Raw genomic sequence first — 16,721 nt, 5'->3', positions numbered from 1 at the left:
TCCAGTAGCTGGTAAACACACACACACACACACACACACACACACACACACACACACACACACACACACATACACACACACCTGTTGGGTCATGTGTGACTTCACACAGGTATCCTGCTCAATTCTGCAAAAGGGGAGAAGTGCCATATCTTGACTACTTGATGCAACAATCCTAGGAAAACCTAAGCCTTTTGCCTCCTTGCATAAAGCAGGTAATGCCAAGATTTCTTCTACAAGGGGAATCAAGACAACGAGAGTGAACTTATCTGTGTGGAAAAGCACTGAAGGATGGATTGAACACTTTGCGTGCTTTAGTTGCAAAAGCCAGTGTCTTCTGAAGCAACCCACTAAAGATTTTTTTAAACAATCTAAAGAATCAGAGGGAATAAACTGCAACAAGACACAAGTGGTTAATTCAATGATAAGAGAAAAGTGTTACCTGAAAAAAGGGCAATGTTCAACAGATAAAAATCTGTGGGAGGAGGTTAGCAAGTTGTAAAATTCATGGCCAGCGTTTGCTATTTGAACCCTGCCTCAAAAAGATTGAATAAATAAGTATTGGGGGTGGAGGGAGTACAAAAATCTGGGGCTAAAGAACATAATTAAGGAAATGGAAAATGTAGCAGCAAGTTTCAAGGTACACTCTGCCAGTAAGACAGGTTATAGAAAATGACTCAGTCCAAGAAGGAAAAGAAATTATGAGACACATGTGCTATGAAGGGAGAAATGGAAAAACAGGGGAGGGGGTAACTTGGGAAGTTGAAGAAAGAGTAATACAGAAAGAAATGGAAGAAGGAAGGAAAAGTAGCCCTCGGGATCTCGGGGGAAACCACTTTAGAGTCTAAACTATACATACGTATATGGCTTAAATGAAGCCATGCCACTTGGGTGATGATGTACGTACAAGAGCCATGGACGATCTAACTAAGATTCTGGTCTCAGGCATGGGAGACCTCCTTCCCAGTTGTTCCTTAGGGAGCCCAAGACACTTGCAAGACAATACAGTTTACTGTCACTGCGCTTGTTCCTGTGGGAACTTGAAGGTAATGCACTACTGCTGAGGACACTGCACACTTGGCATACAAGACTTGAGGAAACCCAGATGTAACTGACTTGGAAGCCTCCTCCTTGAGGAATCGTTTTGTTTTTTTGTTTTGTTTTGTTTTGTTTTGTTTTGTTTTATGGTTTCTAAAGGTGCCACGCTAGCTGCCAAGGGAGAAAAGCAATCGATAGCATTACTTAGCTGTGGAGCGTGGGAACCACAACAATGACCAGAACAGTGAGATATTCTCAGGAGAGTACAATACGGGCATTTATATCTTGGAGTAACCAACCACCGTCTAATTGGATTTAAAGCCCACTAAATAAGATGTAACGCACGCCTGGTGCTCTAAATCTCGACAGCTGCCCATAGCTGGTGAGGTCAAGGACCCAAGCAGAACACCTGCTTTTATGATCCTTTGAAACAAGTATAATTTTTAGCCATTTTCTAAGTACTAACCCTTCTTTCTGTTGATAAGTTTGGCTCTGACCCCTCATCAAAGAAGCTTTTTCTTTAGCAGAGACCACTCCAGAATTCCACAACTCATCAGAATGCACTGAACAGCTGACTATGGGGTCTTATAGCCCAATTGACTGTTCTACAAGACAATCGCTACACCCAATCTCAGGAAACATCTGAGCAGAGGGAACAGAAAGTTTGCAGGAGCCAGAGAACCAGCACACCATCTGCTGTGAGCTAATGCCATCTATACATGACAAGTAAGCTGTGCCCAGGCAATCTCAACAATGTGGTCACCTAAACAAGACCTGCATTATGACAACACTGATTGATACACCAACCCAGATGGCAGAGACCTTACAAGATCCCACCCCTAGATAAAGAGCTATAAGCAACCATAAGCTGCCAAGAGAGGGATAACCAGTCTTTTCGAGGGGTGAGCCCTAATTCCTAATTCCAAGTGGTCAGCTCCAAACATGTACACATACAGTCATACCTAATGGACTGAGTGAGATCTATCGCTCTTTCTCTTTCTGTCTCTGTCTCTCTGTCCCTATTTGTCTCTCTGTCTGTCTCTGTTTCTGTCTCTGTCTATCTGTGTGTGTGTGTGTGTGTGTGTGTGTGTGTGTGTGTGTGTGTGTGTGTGTATCAATAATAATTAGATAAGGAGTCAATTATTTGAGAAGAAATGGGGAGAATACTGCAAGAGTTGGAGAGAAGGGGGATAGAAATTTATGAAATCCTCAAAAAGATTAAAAAATTTTAAATGAAGAATCGGTGTGATTTACAAAACACTAGCAAGAATACCAACAAGGAAACTGTGATATCCACAGACATTTGTTACAGAGAAAGAGGTTGAAGCTATTCAAGTAGTGCAAAACATCCTCAGTCCTGGTATGAATGTGAAGATCCAATTTCATGGCAGTATGAAATCACCAAGCAGAATCAACCTTGGTAAGGGTACACCAGGACATATTATAATAATTTTTTTTTCAGAAACCCAAGAGAGAATTTTAAAAGAAGCAAGAGAAAAATATCCAATTATTTTAGCAGAAAGTTCTTTTAAAGCCTTTCTCTACGAGGAATCAGAATAGCTATAACGTATATGCCCAATTTAATATCGGAATGCAGACCCCAAATAGGCAAACAATCTGAGAACCAGAACAAAGCTGGGGTTGTCATATCCTCTGACTTCAAAATCTCTTCCAAAATTGGCAAACTACTGGAAGCAAGACAGGGTGGGGCAAGCATACAAAGAAATATATAGATCAATAGGATGGAATAGAGCCCTCTGAAGTTGATTTGCATATTCACAGCCAAATTTCTTCAACAAGAAAAGTTTATTAGTTAGCTTTGCATAGTAATAAGGAAAATAATTTACATTAACTCAGAGAAAGAAGGGGAATTTTTTTGACTCACAATTACAAAAGTTTCAGTGTATCGTTGCTTGACTCCATGTACTGAGGCAAAATATTATGGTGGTGGGGGTGTATGGTGGGCAGATAGCAGAGAGAGTGACAAGAAGGAGCCGGGAACAATGTATTGCTAAAGATGTCTCACCTCTAGTTACCTACACTGTATCCTCCAGGTTGATACCACCTCCTAAAGCTTCCAGAACCTCCCTTGGCACTGGCAGCTAAGAACCAAACGTCCACCAAGTGAGCACTTGCCATCTTGGAACATTTGCTTTTACAAACTCCATCTCCAGATCATAACAAATGCCAAGAGCACGCACAGGGAAGCACAGGTCTTTCAGCCAGCAGCTCTGAGGAAACGGAAGGCCCAAAAGCACAAGAATGAAGCTGTGCTTAAAACAAAAACAAAGAATACCTCAAAATGTAAAACTGACACAATGACAGAAGAGAATAAAGGAGAAAAAGATAATTTGCATTAGCCTTAGCAAATATGTTTGTATATGACAAAAAAAAAGTAGCCAACAAAAATAGATAACTGGACTGCTGAGCCATCTCTCTGATACCTTGTTAGTTTTGTATCAGGTGAGAGGTATGGATCTAGTTTTATTCTTCCACCTGTGGAGATCCAGTCTTCCTGACACCACATGTTTCTTTCTCTCTTTTCTCTGAAGTAAAGTAGAATGGCAACAGCCAGAGGATGCAAGGTATAGGGGAATGGAGAAGGTTCTAGTCAGAGGGTTCAGAGCTTCAAGTATGTAGAATATACTGGAGGCTACATCAATTCCATCATGACCATTGCTAATAGTACTTACTGTGTTATATACTTCAGACTTACAGAAAGAGTAGATCTTCTCGGTTCTACACACACACAAACACACACACACACCTATAGAACTCACTTGTTTGTGGCAATTGTGTCATGACATCTACACACATCAAAATATCATGTCATGTGCCTTAAATTTATATAAGTTTTAATTTTCAACTACTTCTCAACAGAGCTATGGAAAGTCAAATAAAGTAAAATACATAAGGGTGTAAGGAAAAAAAATACAAGTTTATAAAGAAGTAAACTTTTCAGAAAGCCTACTATCTAAAGGCCTGCAATTGGAATCTTCGAATGATCACAAGTTCAAGTCCAGCCTGGGCTACAGAGTGAGAACTTTTCTCAACAACAAACACATTTCAAACATGCATGTAATGCAATTCCATTAGTTTACCCTAAAGTCTGCAGCACGACTTTAAAGGGTAAACATAGGAAGCAGTAAGCCCATGTGCTGCTGTCACTCTGGCTCCGTCTCTCCTGACGTTCTTTGATGTTAGTTTGCTCTGTGAAGAATCACTCTTGAGGATGACTGATGTTCTTGCTTCAGAAACAGATATATTCTTCTTTGTTTCTTGAATATGACATTCTAATTTCTAATAAGTAGCTTGTGCATGCACTCTTGCAGTTAATTAAGTCACTGATAAGAGCATGATATTGAAATGGCCTTGCAAAATAAGATATAATTTTTTACAATGTATACATCTCTCTCTTCTCTCTCTCTCTCTCTCTCTCTCTCACACACACACACACACACACACATACACACTGTATCCTTTTTTTTTTAATCTCAGAAAAGGCATTTTGCCAGCTTATAGGTTTACTTGTTGGCAACTGAACAATCTCTGATAGGTGGTGGAAATGAATTAGTCTAAGAAAGTATTTACCACCTCATCAGTTGTCATAACTAGACGTGATTCTGTTTCAAGCACCTTGGTCTGTTTACGCTAAATGGGGATTAGCTATCACTTTTTTGAGTGTTTTCTACAATTGGAGCTACAACATCTGGTGCATGTTATTTGATTTTCATTTACACTGAAAATTTTATGCAAATGGTTGCTCGTAGTTCTAACATCAGTGTATAAGAATTGAAATGTTGATGCAAATAAAATTAAATCAAGCAATAGTGTTCTAGGTTGAAGTAGACACTTGTCTTGACCATAATAATCTGCATTTAATCTAGAGTGACTAGATTAAATTATTACAAGTGCTCAATTTGGACAATGATTGTAGCTCTTCTATATACTGCCAGTTTCAAGGAATTCCTCAGGAGCTACATCTTACCTTGGAGCATCTGTGACATATATAAGCAAACTGTCTTTTTAAAAAGTGCAATTTCTGGGTGGTGGCACACCTTTAATCCCAGGACTCTAGAGGCAGAGGCAGGCAGGTCTCTGAGTTCGATGCCAGTCTAGTCTATAGAGTGAGTTCCAGAAAAGCCATGGTGACACAGAAAATGCATGTCTGAAAAAAAAAAGAAAGCAAGGAAAGAAAGAAGGAAGAAAGAAAGAAAGCAAGCAATTAAACACTAAGCAACCAATTTGTAAACATTGCACCATTATGTTTTGTCCCACCTCCACAGGAAAGCCTGAACTTTTACAATTGCAGTATGCACTTAAAATATTTCCTGATATTTGAGCTGAACCTGAGGTTGGCCTAATATTCCTTGGTGTCTAATACCAGTCTGTTTTTCCTGGGATAAAAGACAGAAAATGAGTTTTTATTGGCAAATATTCATTATATGTGGTGCTGGGTTGTAAAAACATCCCATCTTCTCAAGTATCCCATGTTCACTCTGCCTCGCCCCTTCTCCCCTTCTGTTTGTCCCCCTCACTAATCTTCATTCCCTGTCTCCTACCTCATGTCATATGTGGATTTATGAATCTATACAATGCCTAGGATCCACCAACTGGAAAAGCATGTGATATTTGCCGTGCTGTGTCTAGTTTATTCTACTGAATATGATGATCTCATTACTGTGTCCTCAAAAGCCATGAGAATGTTAACTAAGCTACGATTCACACATGAGTTTATTTAAGAGTAACATTTAGTGACTTTTTTTTTCCATTTAATTAGCACTTGAATTTTTTTCTAAGTGAATTTCTCACTTGTGTACTTGTCTCTTTCCTTTTCGTGGATTTCATCATCTTGTATTAGTTTTTTTAAAGTTTTAAAAAATCTGAATATTAACCTATTCTGTACAGTTTCCAATCTCTTTAATAATGCTTTCTTTTAAACTTTGTATTGAGTTTTTCATGCAAAAAAATTATTTATTTTTTTCAAACTGGTACTATCAAATCTTGCTTGTGGTCTCTGTGAATGGTGTTCTTTTGGGCTTAAATAATACACCTCAATGTTTTGTATTGATCTTAGTCAAGAGGCTGAGAAGTGATGCTCCCTGTTAAGAAAAAATTTTAACTATACATAATTACATCATACCCCTTTCTTGCTTTTTTCCCTCCAAACGATCTCACATACCACCTCCCTTGCCCTCTTATAAATTCATGGTCTCCTTTTCTATAGTTGTTGCTGTTGTTGCATTCCTAAATATATAAATACAGCCTGCTCAGCTTGTATAATGTTACTTATACATATGCTTTCAGGGCTGACTATTTGGTACTTGATAACCAAGTGGCATGCTTTTCCCTGGGAAAGGCTATTTCCTCTGCTCTCAGCATTCCTTAGTCATCTGTAGTTCTTTGAGCTTGAGGCCTCATGAGCCATGTCTATTGATACTGTCCTTGTTCAGGCAATGTTTAGGCAGCCAAGTTGTTGAGACTTCATGGTTCTCGTTTCTCTAATACTTCTAAGAGACATGATTTCACATCAATTTTTTGGTTCTTCTGTCTCTTACATCCCCCACCTTTACTCCAGTAAAAATTCCTGAGCCTTATGTGCAGATCAGTTTTGTTTTGAAATTTAAATACTTGATTACAGATCTGGATTTAATTTCAGTTTTAGACATAACCACAAACATTCCTGCAGTGAATATGATGACAAAAAGATAAGGATGTCATCAGGGATGGGAGAATTTTAGCTCTTACACTTGGCCTTTCCTAGCTTACAATATGCAAGTCATAGAAAGCCCTCTCCAGCTAACATTGCCAGATTCCCTCCTAACAGTATCTTTCCCATTTTAGCATCACACGTAAGCAGATTGCAATACCTACAAGTGAATCGCTCTGAGGGGGGGGGGAGAAAAGCAGAGCATTAACATAATCTGAAAATACTTGCTGGGGATTGGGCTATTAGACAGACATGAATGCTCTGAGATTGGTAAAGCTGGAAAATTCCTCCAGCTGCCCCTCCTCACAACACACATACAAGCATATCCACAGCTACTCAGCCATTTTACGTACTTCTCATGTGTCACAAACATAATGTGAAGGTTGGATTTTTTTTTTCCGAGACAGGGTTTCTCTGTGTAGCCTTGGCTGTCCTGGACTCTCTTTGTAGACCAGGCTGGCCTCAAACTCACAGCGATCTGCCTGCTTCTGCCTCCCAAGTGCTGGGATTAAAGGCGTGTGCCACCACATTTGGCGAAGGGTGGAATTTTTATCCCACCGTTCATCTGTATTAGCTGAGGCTCAGCCACTGATGAGAAAATTGCAAAATGCAGAGCATCTAGGAGTCTTCTGGCCACCACTCTTGGGCTAAAAGCAACATAGCAAAGAATAGTAAAGAGCAATTCCCTGCATTGGCAAACACACTCTCTAAACACCTTTATGTCTCACAATGCCTCTTGACCTAGCAATCTACGCATGCTCCCTGAAGCTCTGATTACTTGTCTCCAAAGTGCAGGGACTAAGCTAGATATTTCTAATAGACCCTCAGCATGAACATTGGATAAGTTAATTTTCCAATGTTAACATTCACAATTCCTGCAGAGCCAACAGTAACAACTGAAGACTTCGAAAGACTCAGAAGAAGTCAAGCTCACATTTGAATTCCAAAGGCAGCAGGAGCTTCATGGTGTTAATCGTATATACATTTGGTTGCTAAGATATAAAAGATTGACAGCTCTTGGAGTTTCTTCTCAAGAGAGCCTAACTCAGGTTAGCTGACTTTGCCTGTTGCATCAGCCGCATCGTTCAACAAAGATGCTAAGCCTCCCCTTCTCCTATTCATGTCCTAAGATAATGCACTAAATTGTTTCAGAATGGGAAGAGAATGATTTTTGACTAAAGATAGTGCAGCAGGCCTGTTCCATTTTCGGGGCTTTAAAACTAATAGCAGCTAAGAATAAGATTTGGAGAGGACGTAATTGCAAAATGAGCATCCGAAACCTGGCCCTCTTCTTTCTCTCAGAGCCTGGCTATTTCTATGCCATCACAGTAGATTATTGACAAACCCATCTGGCCCCTTTTGAGCGAGCACTCTGCTTCTGACTCTGAGCAGGTGAGGTGTGTTATTCTGTCTGTGGAGAGAACAACTGACTATAGTTTTAAAGCATTGATAATTTCAGAAGACTCGCATTTCCCTGTGTGAGCTATGCTTATCTCTACACCCCAGAAAGGAAGAGCAGCAGTGCCAGGGATGGAAGACTAAATGAAAAGCAAATAAATTGATTGCAGGCATATGCCTGGGCTACGGTCTAATAGGTACTGACCTGAGAAAGGCACCAGATCCATGTTCTGTGTGGTGGATGGACTCACTCCCCACACCCAGCCCTGGGGATAGGATGGAACTTCCAAGAGTGTGTAGGGAGGGGAATGTCTGGCCCCATGCAATAAACAGGCTCTTCAAGAGCAGCCGACTTCCCTGGGTAGAAAAGAGGTCACAGCTGCACCCCTGAAATCTTTTACTGAGCCCCTGTGCATTAATTTCTCTTTAACTAGCAAGCCTCGGTAGCACTGAGGCTGGGAATGTGTCCACAGACCAGCCTGGCCTCTAGCCTGCTGCTCCAATTTAGGAAGCTGTGTTGGGGAAAATAAAATTGCCGTGCTCTTGCAGTTTTTTTGTTCCTGTAACTTTGAAAACTATGTGGTAAGAAAATGAGGCTCAGGGGAACCGGTTCTTTCCTGACTCCGTAGGTCTACAGCTTTGTAGCACAGCTCTTCTATGGCTCTTCGGAGTCCTTTCAAGGACGTCTCCAGATCCTCAGAGTCAAGGTACATGCTGCTGCCCTGGGTCCTTCTGTGAGCTGGGATCAAATCCCCTTGTGGTTCACAAGGGTTCTCAGATTATGACAGTTTTCACAGTGGCTGTTGTTCATTTATGGGACTTTCTTCTTCCGTTTTTAGCTCTGTGTGTTCATTTTTCTGCATTTTACTATACTAGTGTATAATGTCAGGTAGTAATAATAAAAGAGGCCACCATCTGTGGGAGTATATGGAAATTCTCTTTATTAACTCTTAAATATTTCTTGAAATTTAAACTTATAAAAAAGAGTATTTATGGAAAAAAAGACAATCTTTTCCTAAATAGAGGTTCTCCCCGCCCCACAACCCCCCGCCCCAGCAGACCTAATAGGGAAAGATAATTCATTATATTGATCCAAATGTGTGCTGTGTTTTAGGTCAGGGCCACAGTGTCTTTAGCAAAGCCAGCCTGAAAAAGGAAGGAGTAACAGTCTTCAGAGAATACGGTGTTAAAGGAGTGAGAAGCCATGGCTGGGTGATTTATCCTGGCATCTTCCATGTCAGCGAGGAATCTGTCAGTCAAAGAAAATCAGGAAGAGGAGTAGCCACAAGCAGGACAAATTCAAATGTTATAGTGGTTTTAAAAGAATGTTCCCTATAGCCTGGGGCATTTGAACACCTGGTCTCCAGTTAGGGTTGCTGTGTGGAGAGATGTAGGTGATGCAACTTTGCCAGAGTCAGCATGTCACTGGAGATGAACTTTGAGATTTAAAAACCTTGCTACTCCCACATGCTCTCTCTACTTAATGCTTGCAGTTCAAGATGTGACCAGCCAGCTCCCTGCTGCTATTGCCATGCCTGTCACCAGCACGAACATTTATTTTTCTATTTTGTAATAGTAAATTCAAAATAAATTTTTTGGTCACTGTGGCCATGGTGTTTCCTCACAGCTACATAAAAGTAACCAATACTGCCACTGGTAATGATAAACTGACTAGACGAAGCAATGGCATTTTTTTCCATGACTTTATCATTGTTCAAGAGCCATAAACCTCTTTTTTTTTTAAATTTTTTATTAATTTATTCTTGTTACATCTCAATGGTTATCCCATCCCTTGTATCCTCCCATTCTTCCCTCCCTCCTCCCATTTTCCCCTTATTCCCCTCCCCTATGAAGCCCAACCAAACACCATGGGTGAAAGGAAGAGTGGAAGCACAGTGTCCCACACAGTTCTGGGATCCGTCTGACCTGAGGGAAGAGACTCAGAACTCCTACGGCGAGCAAGCAGGAGATGCTGAAGTACGTGTGCGGCTCACTCTTGGTAGGTCCTTTTCTACATAGTTCATTTATTTGGTAGGCATGCAATGTGTCTACCAGCCACCTAAACACATTTCTCAAATGTGTCACAGTGCCCCACCCCACATAGCACCACAACAATAGTGCCAACAACAAAGCTGTTTTCATCTAGCTGCCATTATCTCTGACTCCATCAAGTAAATAAATTCTTAATGATGTGACTGCATTTAGAATGGGTTCCACTGGTCATTTTTTTTCCATGATGCAACAAGAGTGGGCTTTTTAAAACGCTAAAGTATTCATGACTCTGTTACCCAGACTCTTCAATGGCTCCTCATACTCTTTGATTGAAGACAAACCACCTCAAGATGAGTAATGCCCTGCACACTATAGGTCCTGCTCTCCTCTCTTCACACTTGAGACCTTCAAATGTACTGCGGTGCCTTCTTCCTTCCATCCTGTGTACACACTCCCCCTTTATCTGTGAAAGCTTTTGTCTCCTTTCCTATGTTTAGCTCACACCTATCTGTGCCAACTTACAGCAGCAACCTTTGCTGCATCGTTACTCAGGTGCCACTTCGGAAGAATCATCTGCCCATTTGCAGCATCTGAAATGCAGATATCTTCATTGCTCTGCCCTTAGGCCTACCCTCTGCACATCACAACACTTACCCTTGCTTCTAAAGTGCACTCATTTTTACCATTGACATTAAAGTCACCTCTCTCACCAAGATACAAACTGCAAGAGAGAGGGAGGGAGGGTTATGTTTCGTTTTGCTGTTGCTCAATAAGTAAGTGTTGAGTGAATAAATGAGGCAAAGGGGTGTTTTTGTGAAGCCTTGTGGAAAGAGACAATGCTTAAAAGTCAGCCACGGGATTTCTGTTATTACTAATCTCCAAATACAGTTTCCTCAATAAATGAAGAAGTAATTTGCCCAGATGCCTTCTTATTTGATCATTAACCGTGATAGACTGACACGTTTCCAAGGAAAGGTCACAAGGTGGTAATGTTGTTCCTATTCTCCCCCTGATGTGGTGCCAAGTGAGAATCAAATGGCTCCCTCTGAGAGTGAAAGCAGCCATGCTATTTCCTCATCTCATTTCATTCCATTTCCCTCACATGGTTTCCTTCAAGTGCTTTTAGGCTTCCACAAGAACTCTAGATGTTAAGTAGTTTTTGGCTGGAAGTGATAGCAGATTCCATTTATCTTGGCTTAAACAAATAAATAATTTCCTCTTACGTAATAAGAAGCCATGGCAGCAGTTCCCGGTCTTGGTTCAGTTCCTTAACGACAACATGAAGAACCCATGTTCTTTCTCTGCTCTTCTCTGGCATCCTTAAAGGTAGTGGTATTTCTCTTCTTCATGCTTAGCATGTCAAGGTTAAACAACCTGCTATATCTGTGAACATCCTTTGCAAGAAGACCCTGGCGGAAACTGGAGTATAAAGACACAACAGCAGGTTTGGATCTAATCTTCAAGGAGGAAAGTAAATGTTTCTCTAAAAGCTACCCACGGCTCTTTCTACTTCGTTGGCACAAATATCTATTGCTAAAAGCAATGAAGGTGAATGGGGTGCAATGGTTGGAAAGCAAAAGAGAAGAAATCTGGCAAAGATTTTTTATCGTGCAATCTAACTCACCTACCATGTTGATGAGTTTGTTTTATTTTGTTCTGTTTTAACCAGTTAGACAATAGATGAGGAGACTCCAGGTGGAGCACTAAGAGGAGGCGATGAAATGTTATGGAATTGAGAAGATAAGAGCCAAAAATTTTTACTCAGATTTGTCTTTTCCAGTTTAAATATTTGTTTTTACCCAATTTGATCATTACAGAACCAATATTGATTTAACATGTAACCGTGTTATAAATGAAGGCACCTCTGTATTTGATATGGTCCTACACTCCACCTCCTAATAATGTGCCTATCCATTTCCTTAATCTAATCTAATCTCTTAAGTAAACTCAAGACAATAGGAGACATGTATTTGGATTAATGCTTTCTGAAATTCAATATGGAAATTTTTGCGTATTGTACATTAACCAGTACTGATTCAATGAAATCCTACTTATCTCAAAGAATATTATGTTCATCTCCATAGTACTGTCATAGACATTTAAGTCTGTGCAAATATTTGAATCAAGTCCATAAATCCAAATCTAACAAAGAGATCTCAAATATACATGAAAGCTTAAGTAAAAAGAGGATGTAGTTACTCTCATAATTACATGGCATAACTTGATTCTTTGTCATAAATCAAAGATTATGATTTCTTGAAAACATGGAGAGATGCTCATTTAATTCTTCACAAATGAAAAGGGTACATCATCTCCCTTTGCACATACATAAAGGCCTTCAATTATTGAAGTAGAGAAAATAAGGAGAAATCTCTGCATTTAAGACATTAGACATTATTTAACAGCATGAGCTTAATACCAAAGCCCATGGAACTTACAATTATTAATTTCTGAGAATTATTCTTTTTGCCAATAAAATTTCTTAAAAAAATAATTCAAACTGTGAAATGTAGGGCCATTATTATACTTCACTAATGAAAATGTTGTATGACAATCAACTAAATATAACTGATACTGATTAGTAACTACTTACTTGATAAATATTTATTTAGGATTCATACCAACATTTATTCAATAAATAATTATTAAACTCCTACTATGTGCCAAGAAATACTCCCAAGGGAGGAAAAAACAAGAAGTCTCAACATTAGAGAAGGAGCATCATGCTATAAAATAAATGAGACCATAATGGATAAGTGTACAAACACTAGAAGCAATTTTATTTCCATCCCATGTCTGTGTCTCTGTGTCTTAATTAGGATTGCTATTGCTTCAACAAAACACCATGACCAAAAAACAAGTTTGGGAAGGAAGGGTTTGTTTGGCTTACACTTCCATATTGCTGTTCATCATTGAAGTCAGGAAGTCAAACAAGGCAGGAATCTGAAAGAAGAAGCTAAGGCAGGGGCCATGCCAGGTGGATGTTTACTAGCTTGCTCTGCCCGTTTTCTTATAGAACCCAGGACCATCAGACAAAGGATGGAAACAAGAACAATGGATTGGGTCTTCCAACATCAACCACTAATCAAGAAAATGCCCAACAGGTGGCCTATAGCCTGATCTTATTGAGGCACTTTCTCAATTGAGGCTCTCTCCTCTCCAGTAACTTTAGCTTGTGTAAATTTGATGTAAAACTAGTGAACACACCCCTGACAAATTTAATTTTCTAAACTTTACTTTTTTCATTTCTAAAATGAACAAAATTATATACCCTGTTTAATGCATTTATATTTGTATATATACGTTTATATACATATATATATATATACATTGATGATAGACAGACATAGATCGATGATAGATGATAGATATAGATAGATAGATAGATAGATAGATAGATAGATAGATAGATAGACAGATAGACAGATAGATGATAGATAGATGATTGATATGTAGATATAGATATCATAAAAAGTGCTTAACATAAAGAGGTTCTCAACCATGAAAATTTAATAATTTAAATTTTATTCCATTATTTATTTGGTGTCTGCCAAAATGCATGCATGAAGAATAGACTACCAGTCTGAAGAACTTTGCCAAAGACTTCACTTAACAAAGACATGAGATATGTATACTAAAGGACACACAAGAATCCACTAAGAAAATAAGAGTAGGGAAAATTTCCAAAGAAACAACATGAGAAAGTACCTAGGCACTAGGCTCAGAATACCACAAAGGATGGGAAAAACTGCAGCCAGGTTATAAGTGGCAATGTCCCTGTGATGATGGAAGAAAATTACAGATATCTGGTGAGATTAGGAAGACAACTTGAGTGTTGATTGGGAGGCTAGGAAGCCCAGGCATGCAGAGTGGAAAATGAACCTATCCCACCCCCTTTGTCTTGTGTCATCATTGCATAACACCTACTATTGGCCTTATTTCTTAAACATGACCACTTTCCTAGTCATGGACTCATTCATATACTCATGATTACAGTGTTTCTATGCTTTAAAAAATGGAGTTGAGGCGTCACTAGAAGAGGTAAGATGACCATGGGGTTTGATTCCTGAGCTGCAGCTTTGAACACATGTCAGCAGCTTAGAATCTGAGAAATGTATACGTTTCTCTACATCCTGGATGAGAATTCTTAAAAAGGGCTACCTTAGCTTAAGAGATCTGGAAACCAATTGCTTAGCACTTAATATAGGCCAGTCAATGGAATAAAGGCATGGATATGTAATTTGTGCAATTTACTTCTTACAATTAGTGAATCAGTTCACTTAACCTCAATTCACAAAAGAGGAAATTGATTCTAAAAGATGACACAGCCATATAGAGACAGAGGCAGAGCCAGGATTCCCATTGAAGCTTGTTCAATGTGGGAGTCCACGCCATTCAGTCAGATTCTCTCCGGGAGCCTCAATGTGGTTATAAAGGATTTTCTATCTTGTCCCCCCCCCCCCAGGGCTTACTGTGGAATGAAGCTTGTGGATTTTCTCCTGCTGTTCCAGAGCAAGGAAGGGACAAGACTCCAAAGTTTGGCTCCTGAACAGCAGTCAGGATATATGTGGTGTCACTTCTGGCTTTAGAGTTTTCCACTTTTATGGTCTTCCCAACACTGTAAATTCCAGAAGGTCCAATGTCCTCAGCTTCCTCAGAATGGCCCAGCTGGGGATCAGCAGTCATGAGCGTCTCCATCCAGACTCAAAGAGTCCCTCCCTCCCTCACGCCACATTCATAGTTTGCTTTCATGGTGTTCATGCTTTCCCACTTCATGCTCAGTGCAATAGCTGTGACGTAACAATTCACAGAATGCAGGGGAAATGAAGGGGAAGAGACGTTCTTCTCTTTGAACACCCTCATTCTCCCACTGCATAACTCAATGTGGCAGATAAGCACTGAAATTGTCCAACTTAGATTCAGACCTATTTATTTTCTGTTTTATCCCTCTATCAAATTCCTTCACATTAGCTTTTTAAGTCACAACAACAGCAAAGTCCATCATATATGTAAGCCAACATGAAATAAGAGTATAGGTCCTGAAGGAGCTTGATTCAAGGTTGTTGTTCCAGAGAGAGAGAGAGAGAGAGAGAGAGAGAGAGAGAGAGAGAGAGAGGTATCCATGTAATTATTAGTAAAACCATAACTACTTTTTTTGAATTGTATCACGTTAAGGAGAAGATATTACTAGTACCTAATCAACTAAACAAATTAAATTATCACAAAATGTCTATATTGTACTTCTGAGAGCTGCTCAAATGATTGAATAAATGCGCTTCCCATTTGGCCCTAATAATGAAGTATATCTCGACTAGTGCTATTAAAGGCCAAACAAAATTGATGATGGGATGAAAATGTGTTCAGTAACTAGAAACACTAACTAGTATGCAATGAGCCTTTTCATTACTGATAATGTTTAGTATTCATAATTTATAATAATTGGCAATATTGTTAAGACATGCGACTTACTTGGGATTTTGTATTACATGCTATGGTGATAAAACCTAATGAAATTTTTCTATCAAAAAGAAAACAGTGCACAAATTGTTTTTTTTTTTAATTCATTTTCCCATCTAAGAAAGAGAATCTCTGAAAATCACATGGGGAGAAAATGACATTGGATTAACCACGAGATAGATGGAGTGGATTTTGAGATAACATAGTATAGTAAGCTGTATGTAATTAAATTAATGCTACTATGGTTCAATAATATATTCACAGGATTTTTAACCTTTTTTTCCTCCATGTTTATGTATGTGTAGCTTAACAGAAAGAACAAGAACTTTCTTTCCTTCTATAACAAAGTGATCCCAATCATGACACTGCCACTCATTAACTTGGGCAATTTGTTTTATTTTTCGTTTTGTTAGAGAAGTTAGAAAACAAAAAGGCCTCAGAAATGTACAGTTAACTATAGAGGTGAGGTTACATCCACACTCAAAGGTCCTGTGAGCACCTCTTGTGATAAAGATGGCTGTTATGACACTAAGAAAAGAAGTCTAGTACAAAGGTGGCACAGACAAAGCCTGGACTTCGTAGACATTGGTTCAAATCTTCATTGTGCCACTGCCCAAGATTAGTACTGAAAAGACATTGCCTAATGTCCCCGAACCTCATTTATGATTCCAGGATCCTGAGTATGTCCTGCACAATTGTTCTGCAAGCAACATAAAGTGACCCATTTTTGGTATAGCACAATACTGCACAGTAAGTATATAAATTTCAAAATTATTCTTGCACTCTAAAAACCAATGGTAGCACTAAAAGAACAGCATTTATATACTTTATGCCAGATACTTTAATTGAACATTCCAAGAAAGCAACTTATTTTAGTGTGTGTGCAAAAACAGCTTATGCTACTTCACTTGGGAGAGATGAATTTCCCAGATAACTTGGCTCTGAGTCAAGAGAGAGGGTATATTTTAACCGTATAGATGCCTTAATATACATGTTTAACTTATTTTTGAATGTATAGAGATGGTAATTTGTAACATCTTTGAAAGTCTTAACTTTAGGAGATAAGTATCAGTGCCTGTTTTTCTGACCCTTTTTAGTATGAAGTAATGATTGACAGTGACTCATAATG

This window comes from Acomys minous (assembly GCF_964271855.1).
Source record: "Acomys minous genome assembly, chromosome: 4".
Taxonomy (NCBI): domain Eukaryota; kingdom Metazoa; phylum Chordata; class Mammalia; order Rodentia; family Muridae; genus Acomys; species Acomys minous.
The sequence above is the reverse complement of the archived record's forward strand: the minus strand, read 5'-3'. Positions refer to the sequence as shown.